The sequence below is a fragment of the Moschus berezovskii genome, chromosome 8 (assembly GCF_049115385.1).
Source record: "Moschus berezovskii isolate FMDL1 chromosome 8, NW_MosBer_1.0, whole genome shotgun sequence".
NCBI classification, from domain to species: Eukaryota; Metazoa; Chordata; class Mammalia; order Artiodactyla; family Moschidae; genus Moschus; species Moschus berezovskii.
In genome coordinates this window covers 14,889,886-14,898,269 of record NC_142467.1, presented here as the reverse complement: position 1 = coordinate 14,898,269, position 8,384 = coordinate 14,889,886, and positions in this window count along the sequence as shown.

The following is an 8,384-nucleotide window of genomic DNA, read 5'->3' as shown; positions in this document are numbered from 1 at the left end:
TGAGTCAGAAAGATTACCTGGAGAAGGGAATAGCAACCCACTCCAGTATTCTTGCCTACAAAATCCCATGGACAGTAGAGCCTGGTGGGCTACAGTCCATGGGGTCGCAAAGAGTCAGACACGACTGAGCCAATAATACCCAAGGTCAGGGAGAAGAAAAGAGAGCATTATACAAATAAGCTAACAAACAAAAATACTCTAAATTTTTTTTCTGGTCTCTTTTAACCAGTGAAGACACCACTGTTTTCTACTCAACAGTATAAACTGTTCCTTAGCCAGTGTAGCCAATTGGGATGATTTGAAAAATTGAATTAAAATAAATCTTACCAGGAACTGAAGTTTATTAGTTGCTCAGGTCTAAACTAAGCTATTGGTTTTAAGGCTACATTCATGTTTGGGTATTAAAATATACCATTTTTGCTGTGATGATAACTAAATATGATCATTTCTTCTTTCTATCCTTGACTTTACTCTGATATGACTGTTTTGCTATAATTTTTAAGTAATCTACTTTTTATTTTTAAATGCAGCATATATAACTGTTCATCAAAAGTTGGCTGCAGATATTCCATTCTATCTGGAGGCCTGTTATCATGAGTCTTTCAAAGACCATTTGGGTCAGTGAAAAGTGAAAGTCAGTTGAGTCTCACTCTTTGTGACCCTCTGGGCTGCAGCCTGCCAGGTTCCTCTGTCCATGGAGTTCTCCAGGCAAGAATACTGGAGTGTGTTGCCTTCTTCAGGGGATCTTCTCAACCCTGGATTGAACCCAGAGAGACACACAAGTTTATGGGGAGGAGCAGCTATACCTTTATCTTTCAAAATCAGGGCATGTTTGCAGCTGAGAAGCGTTCGCTATTGTCAATTTCACACTGCATGAAACCTGAGTATTTTGGAAAATAAAGAATGAAAAGTAGGTTGGATTGGAATTGCTGATAGAATGTTGTGCTTAGGGTCTCTGTGAGTAACTCTGTGTTGCATTCTATAAGCAATAAGGTGCCGCTAAACTCCTTGCTGGTGGTGACTTTGACCACCAGAACTGAACTTCAGTAGGATAACTCTTGGCTGCTTTGTGGAAGTTGGAGTGAAAAGCGAAAGACAGAGAGACTAGAGGCAAAAGAAAAGTGACATAGTCTAGGTAAGAAGTATCGAATTGAGTCTGTACAAATGACCACTATACCAAGATGGTTGGCAGGCAAGTTTTTTTTAGCACTAGTGCCACCTGGGAAGATACCGTACAAAGATGGTAAAAGAACAAAACTCTTTTCTGTTTCTCCTCTACTTTAAACATTTCTGATACCAAGTGTCTATTTTTTTTTTCCCCCACACCAACTCATTTTCCAACTTCCTGGACACCGATTAGATAGGTGCCCTACAATTCAGTTATAACACTGTCTGGAGTCAGCTTAGACCCCACAGGTTAAGAGCTCAGTCCCCAAAGGCCTTCCCCAGGGCATCAGACATCAGTCACAGATCCAGGCTGTCATCTGTGCTCTGGCTGACTAGCTATGAATCAAAGGTTTCTGTGATCCCCGCTCCCCTTCAGTTTTGACAATTTGCTGGAATGACTCACAGGATAGGACTCAAACAACAATTTATTTACTATATATCTATATGTATATCTACTATATACTATATATACTATTTATTTACTATATATTTATATATAATAGTATTAATTATTTATTATTAATTAATTATTAATCATTATTTATATATCTATGTACTATATGTTTACTATATCCTTTTATTATAAAAGGATACAACTCAGATGCAAGAAGGCACAAGGCAAGGTATGGGGAAAGGGAGGGGAGCTTCCATGTCCTCTCCAGGGGCACTGCCTTTCAAGTACCTCCATGCATTCACCAGCCAAGAATTTCTCTGAGCCCCTTTGGTTGTTAGGATTTTCACGCAGGCTGTGTTATATTGGCACAATTGATCAGATCATTGGTTATTGGTGATTAACGCAACCTCCAGCCAGGTCAAGGGGAAGGACTGAAAATTTCAACCCTGCCAAGGTTGAGCCCTCTTGTGCCCAGCACAACCATCCAGGAGTCACCACATTAGCATCAACACAGGTATGGTTGAAAGGGGCCTCTCATGAATAACAAAAGCTGCTCCTCTTAACCCTGCCACTTAAGAATTTTCAAGGGTTTAAGGAGTGCTGTGCCTGGAACCAGAGACAAGAACAAAATATTTCTTACTGTATCACAATATCACAGATGGGGATGGAGTAAGCTGTGGATGTGTAAACCACACTTGATTGAAAACTGGGTAAACTGCCTGATTTGTTAAATTATACTAGAAAGGTCATGATTCCTGAACTTCACCGCTCCCACTTCAATTAAATCCTTCTCCACATGCACCCAAATATCTCCCGGAGCCATGTAGACTCTGTGTCAGAAAGAACAGCACATTTCCTGACACCCACAACATTAGGGAGAAGGGAGGGAAAACAGTTGCATAATTACTGTTGCACAATTGCAATTGGAACTGATTCTGCCAGCCTGAAATTGGCTCCTGGTCTCCCCTGCTGACATTTCAGACCTTCATTATAAGTGAAGAACCTTGGTAACTGTGTCACAGATTTTCCTGTGGTCTGAAACATACTCATTTAATGAGATGATGACCTTTACTTATCTACAGAATGTGACACCATTAGCCAAACACACAGAGTATGTTAGCCAAACATACAGGGTGAGGTTGAGACAATGATTTGGAACTCACCATTTAGATGTTTTTCTGAAAGACATCTGGGCAAAAATGAACAGAAATGTCCTCTATGACTAGGGCTTGTGATTTAAGATCAGATGCATGGTAACTTGGGTGTAGGGTGTGAATAGTAGGGTGTATGAATCATATTCAGTGCCCCTTTTGCAAAAACGTTAATGCTTACCTGACCCTTTGAAATGAGGTTTGGTCATACGACTTGCTTTGTTTGAAGAAATGTGATGGCAGGGATGCGCATGTCCTTTCCAGGTGGATGTTTAAGAACCAGTGCATTTTTTCACGGAGAAGGCAATGGCAAGCCACTCCAGTACTGTTGCCTAGAAATCCCATGGATGGAGGAGCCTGGTAGGCTGCAGTCTGTGGGGTCGCTAAGGGTCGGACACGACTGAGCGACTTCACTTTCACTTTTCACTTTCCACTTTCACACATTGGAGAAGGAAATGGCAACCCACTCCAGTGTTCTTGCCTGGAGAATCCCAGGGACGGGGGAGCCTGGTGGGCTTCCGTCTATGGGGTCACACAGAGTCGGACACGACTGAAGTGACTTAGCAGCAGCAGCAGCATTTTTTCAGGGCTGCCCTTCTCTTCTGCCTTGGCAACTGATAGTTGTAGCATCTCTGGCTGGATCCCTGGGTGAGGACACAGTGACACGGAGCTAGCATGTAAAGGAAATGTATTATGAGTGAGAGAGAAACCTTTTCTGTGTTAAGCCACTGGGATTTGGAGTTGTTTGTTACCACAACGTAGTCAACCTATCTTGACTGATAAAAGGTGTATATTTCTACTGCACCCCTCTATTATATATGTGGAGTCATTTTTATAAGAAAGAAACATTGGGGGGAAAGGCAGTGTGGGTGTAACAAGAAAATGTGGTAGAAAATAGTCTTTAAATTGTCACTAGAAATTGGTGAAAATAACCTACTTGTTCTTTCATGTTTAACTATATACTGCTATAAAAATGATCAAATATTTTGTTTCAAGTGCTTAGGGGTAGAGCAGGAGGTGGAGGAGTTGGAACTTGAAAATAATAAATGTACAAAGAAATGGAAAGTTCTCCGGATTTTCTAAAAGGATCAAAGAAGTGTGAACTAATAGAAATGTCTGTAACAGCAGAGAGCCAAAAAAAAAAAAAACAACAACAAAAAACTGTTGGCTGGGTGTTTTTCTGACTCCTCATCTAGAATTAGCCTGTGAATGTCAACCCACTCTGCTTGGCTCATCTTAGAGGATCATTCCAATGCTTGGAATATTGAAGGGATCTATCAGATCTGCCCCTGACACATGAGGTAGGTCTAGTACGACAGCCAAAAACTAGTCAGAACTCAAGAAAAGTCTTCAAAGAGCCTTTCTGTAATTGCTTAAGACCTTACCAGGTCAATATGTTTTCTTGGTTCAAAAGGACTTCTTTATTCTCTTAGAGTGTTCCTCAGAGTGAAATGTGAGTTGAAAAGTCAGATGAGATGCATTTATGTATTGCAGTATGATTACCACCATAGCAGGGCTTCCCTGATAGCTCAGTTGGTAAAGAATCTGCCTGCAATGCAGGAGACCCTGATTCAATTCCTGGATTGGGAAGATCCACTGGAGAAGGGATAGGCTACCCACTCCAGTATTCTAGCCTAGAGAATTCCATGGACTATACCCATGGGGTCATAAAGAGTCGGACATGACTGAGTGACTTTCACTCACCACCATAGCATTAGCTAACACCTCTGTTATATCATGTAGTTTGTGTGTGTGTGTGGTAAACAAAATAAAATATGGAGAATAGTTAATGTATAATCTCTTAGCAACTCTGAAGTTTATGGTATGGTATTGTTGACTATAATCATATATGAATATATCAAATCAACATGTTGCACATGTCAATTACAGCTCAAAAAGTCTGAAAAGATAAAAGCAGGACTTGACTATAGTGATCTTTGAAGAAAGTAAGCTTGAGTTGCTTCATCTGACTTGAATGTAGTTCTCTTTAATTGCTCTGCAGGGTGTACATGTGTGTGTGTGTGTGGAGGGAGTGCCAAGAAATTAGACATGATGTTATTGACCAGTCAGCTGTTTGCAGGGACTCCCAGCAGGTTACTTAAGAGATGTGGCATCCATCATTCAATGCAGTAAGGAGCCCTGGTTTTAGATTTTTCTCCAAGCAGGAAGTATCCGCTTTAACAAACAGGGTTTGCAGCATCCCTTTAAACACAATACCTAGAATAGAATGATTCTGCCTAAAAGAATCAAAGTCTAAGTGAAGCATGCTTACATTTACTGGACAGTTATGCTGTCTTCAGTTCAGTTCAGTCGCTTAGTCATGTCCGACTCTCCACGACCCCATGAATCACAGCACGCCAGGCCTCCCTGTCCATCACCAACTCCCGGAGTTCACTCTAACTCATGTCCACAGAGTCGGTGATGCCATCCAGCCATCTCATTCTCGGTCGTCCCCTTCTCCTCCTGCCCCCAACCTTTCCCAGCATCAGAGTCTTTTCCAGTGAGTCAACTCGTCGCATGAGGTGGCCAAAGTATTGCAGTTTCAGCTTTAGCATAAGTCCTTCCAATGAACACCCAGGATTGATCTCCTTTAGAATGGACTGGTTGGATCTCCTTGCAGTCCAAGGGACTCTCAAGAGTCTTCTCCAACACCACAGTTCAAAAGCATCAATTCTTCGGCGCTCAGCTTTCTTCACAGTCCAACTCTCACATCCATACATGACCACGGGAAAAACCATAGCCTTGACTGGACATACCTTTGCTGTCTTACTTGGCTGTAATGTGCATTTGCTGATAATGCCTGGCTGCAGCGGCAGGGCATAAGTGCTGTGGCAGCAGCGGCGCACAAGCGCGGCCGAGAGGAACAACCCCATGCCCAAGGTCAGGAGCAGCCGTGAAGAGAGAACCAACGTCCAAGGTAAGGGAAACCAAGTAAGACAGTACGCACTGAGAGAGGGCATCAGAGGACAGACAGACTGAAACCACAGTCACAGACAACGAGCCAGTCTGATCACACAGCCTTGTCTGTCTCAATGAAACTAAGCCATGTCTGTGTGGGGCCACCCAAGACGGGTGGGTCATGGTGGAGAGGTCTGACAGAATGTGGTCCACTGGAGAAGGGAATGTCAATCCACTTCAGTATTCTTGCCTTCAGAACCCCAAGAATAGCATGAAAAGGCAAAAAGATAGGACACTGAAAGATGAACTCCCCAGGTCGGTAGGTACCCAATATGCTACTGGAGATCAGTGGAGAAATAACTCCAGAAAGAATGAGGGATGCAGCCAAAGCAAAAACAACACCAAGTTGTGGATGGGACTGGTAATAGAAGCAAGGTTCGATGTTGTAAAGAAATATTGCATAGGAACCTGGAATGTTAGGTCCATGAATCAAGGCAAATTGGAAGTGGTCAAACAGGAGATGACAAGAGTGAACGTCAACATTCTACAAATTAGCCAACTAAGATGGACTGGAATGGGTGAATTTAACTCAGATGACCATTATATCTACTACTGTGGGCAGGAATCCCTTAGAAGAAATGGAGTAGCCATCACAGTCAACAGAAGAGTCCGAAATGCAGTACTTGGATGCAATCTCAAAACTGAAAGAAGGATCTCTGTTCGTTTCCAAAGCAAACCATTCAATGTCACGGTAATCCAAGCCTATGCCCCGACCAGTAACACTGAAGAAGCTGACACTGAACGGTTCTATGAAGACCTACAAGACCTTCTAGAACTAACACCAAAAAGATGTCCTTTTCATCATAGGGGACTGGAAAGCAAAAGTAGGAAATCAAGAAACACCTGGAGTAACAGGCAAATTTAGCCTTGGAGCATGGAATGAAGCAGGGCAAAGGCTAATAGAGTTTTGTCAAGAGAACACACTGGTCATAGCAAACACCCTCTTCCAACAACACAAGAGAAGACTCTACACATGGACATTACCAGCTGGTCAACACTGAAATCAGGCTGATTATATTCTTTGCAGCCAAAGATGGAGAAGCTGTATACAGTTAGCAAAAACAATACCAGGAGCTGACTGTGGCTCAGATCATGAACTCCTTATTGCCAAATTCAGACTTAAATTGAAGAAAGTAGGGAAAAGCACTAGACCATTCAGATATGACCTAAATCAAATCCCTTATGATTATACAGTGGAAGTAAGAAAAAGATTTAAGGGACTAGGTCTGACAGAGTGCCTGATGAACTCTGGATGGAGGTTCGTGACATTGTACAGGAGACAGGGACCAAGACCATCCCCATGGAAAAGAAATGCAAAAAAGCAAAATGGCTGTCTGAGGAGGCCTTACAAATAGCTATGAAAAGAAGAGAAGTGAAAAGCAAAGGAGAAAAGGAAAGATATACCCATTTGAATGCAGTGTTCCAAAGAATAGCAAGGAGAGAGAAGAAAGCCTTCCTCGGGAATCAATGCAAAGAAATAGAAGAAAACAATAGAATGGGAAAGACTAGAGATCTCTTCAAGAAAATTAGAGATTCCAAGGGAACATTTCATGCAAAGATGGGCACAGTAAAGGACAGAAATGGTATGGACCTAACAGAAGCAAAAGATGTTAAGAAGAGGTGGTAAGGATACATAGAAGAAACGTAAAAAATATATCTTCACGACCAAGATAATCACGATGGCGTGATCACTCACCTAGAGCCAGACATCTTGGAATGTGAAGTCAAGTGGGCCTTAGGAGAAGCATCACTGTGAACAAAGCTAGTGGAGGTGATGGAATTCCAGTTGAGCTATTTAAAATCCTGAAAGATGATGCTGTGGAAGTGCTGCACTCAACATGCCAGGAAATTTGGAAAACTCAGCAGTTGCCACAGAACTGGAAAAGGTCAGTTTTCATACCAATCCCAAAGAAAGGCAGTGCCAAAGAATGTTTTAACTACCACGCAATTGCACTCATCTCACACGCTAGTAAAGTAACACTTAAAATTCTCCAAGCCAGGCTTCAGCAATACGTGAACCATGAACTTCCAGATGTTCAAGCTGGTTTTAGAAAAGACAGAGGAACCAGAGATCAAATTGCCAACATCCGCTGGATCATGGAAAAAGCAAGAGAGTTCCAGAAAAACATCTATCTATTTCTGCTTTATTGACTATGCCAAAGCTTTGACTGTGTGGATCACAATAAACTGTGGAAAATTCTGAAAGAGATGGGCATACCAGACCACCTGACCTGCCTCCTGAGAAATCTGTGTGCAGGTCAGGAAGCAACAGTTAGAACTGGACATGGAACAACAGAATGGCTCCAAATAGGAAAAGGAGTATGTCAAGGCTGTATATTGTCACCCTGCTTATTTATCTTATATCCAGAGTACATCATGAGGAACGCTGGGCTGGAAGAAGCACAGCAGGACTCAAGATTGCCGGGAGAAATATCAATAACCTCAGATATGTAGATGATACCACCCTTATTGCAGAATGTGAAGAAGAATTAAAGAGCCTCTTGATGAAAGTGAAAGAGGAGAATGAAAAAGTTGGCTTAAAGCTCAACATTCAGAAAACTAAGATCGTGGCATCTGGTCCCATCACTTCATGGCAAATAGATGGGGAAACAGTGGAAACAGTGGCTGACTTTATTATTCTGGGCTCCAAAATCACTGCAGATGGTGATTGCACCATGAAATTAAGACTCTTACTCCTTGGAAGGAAAGTTATG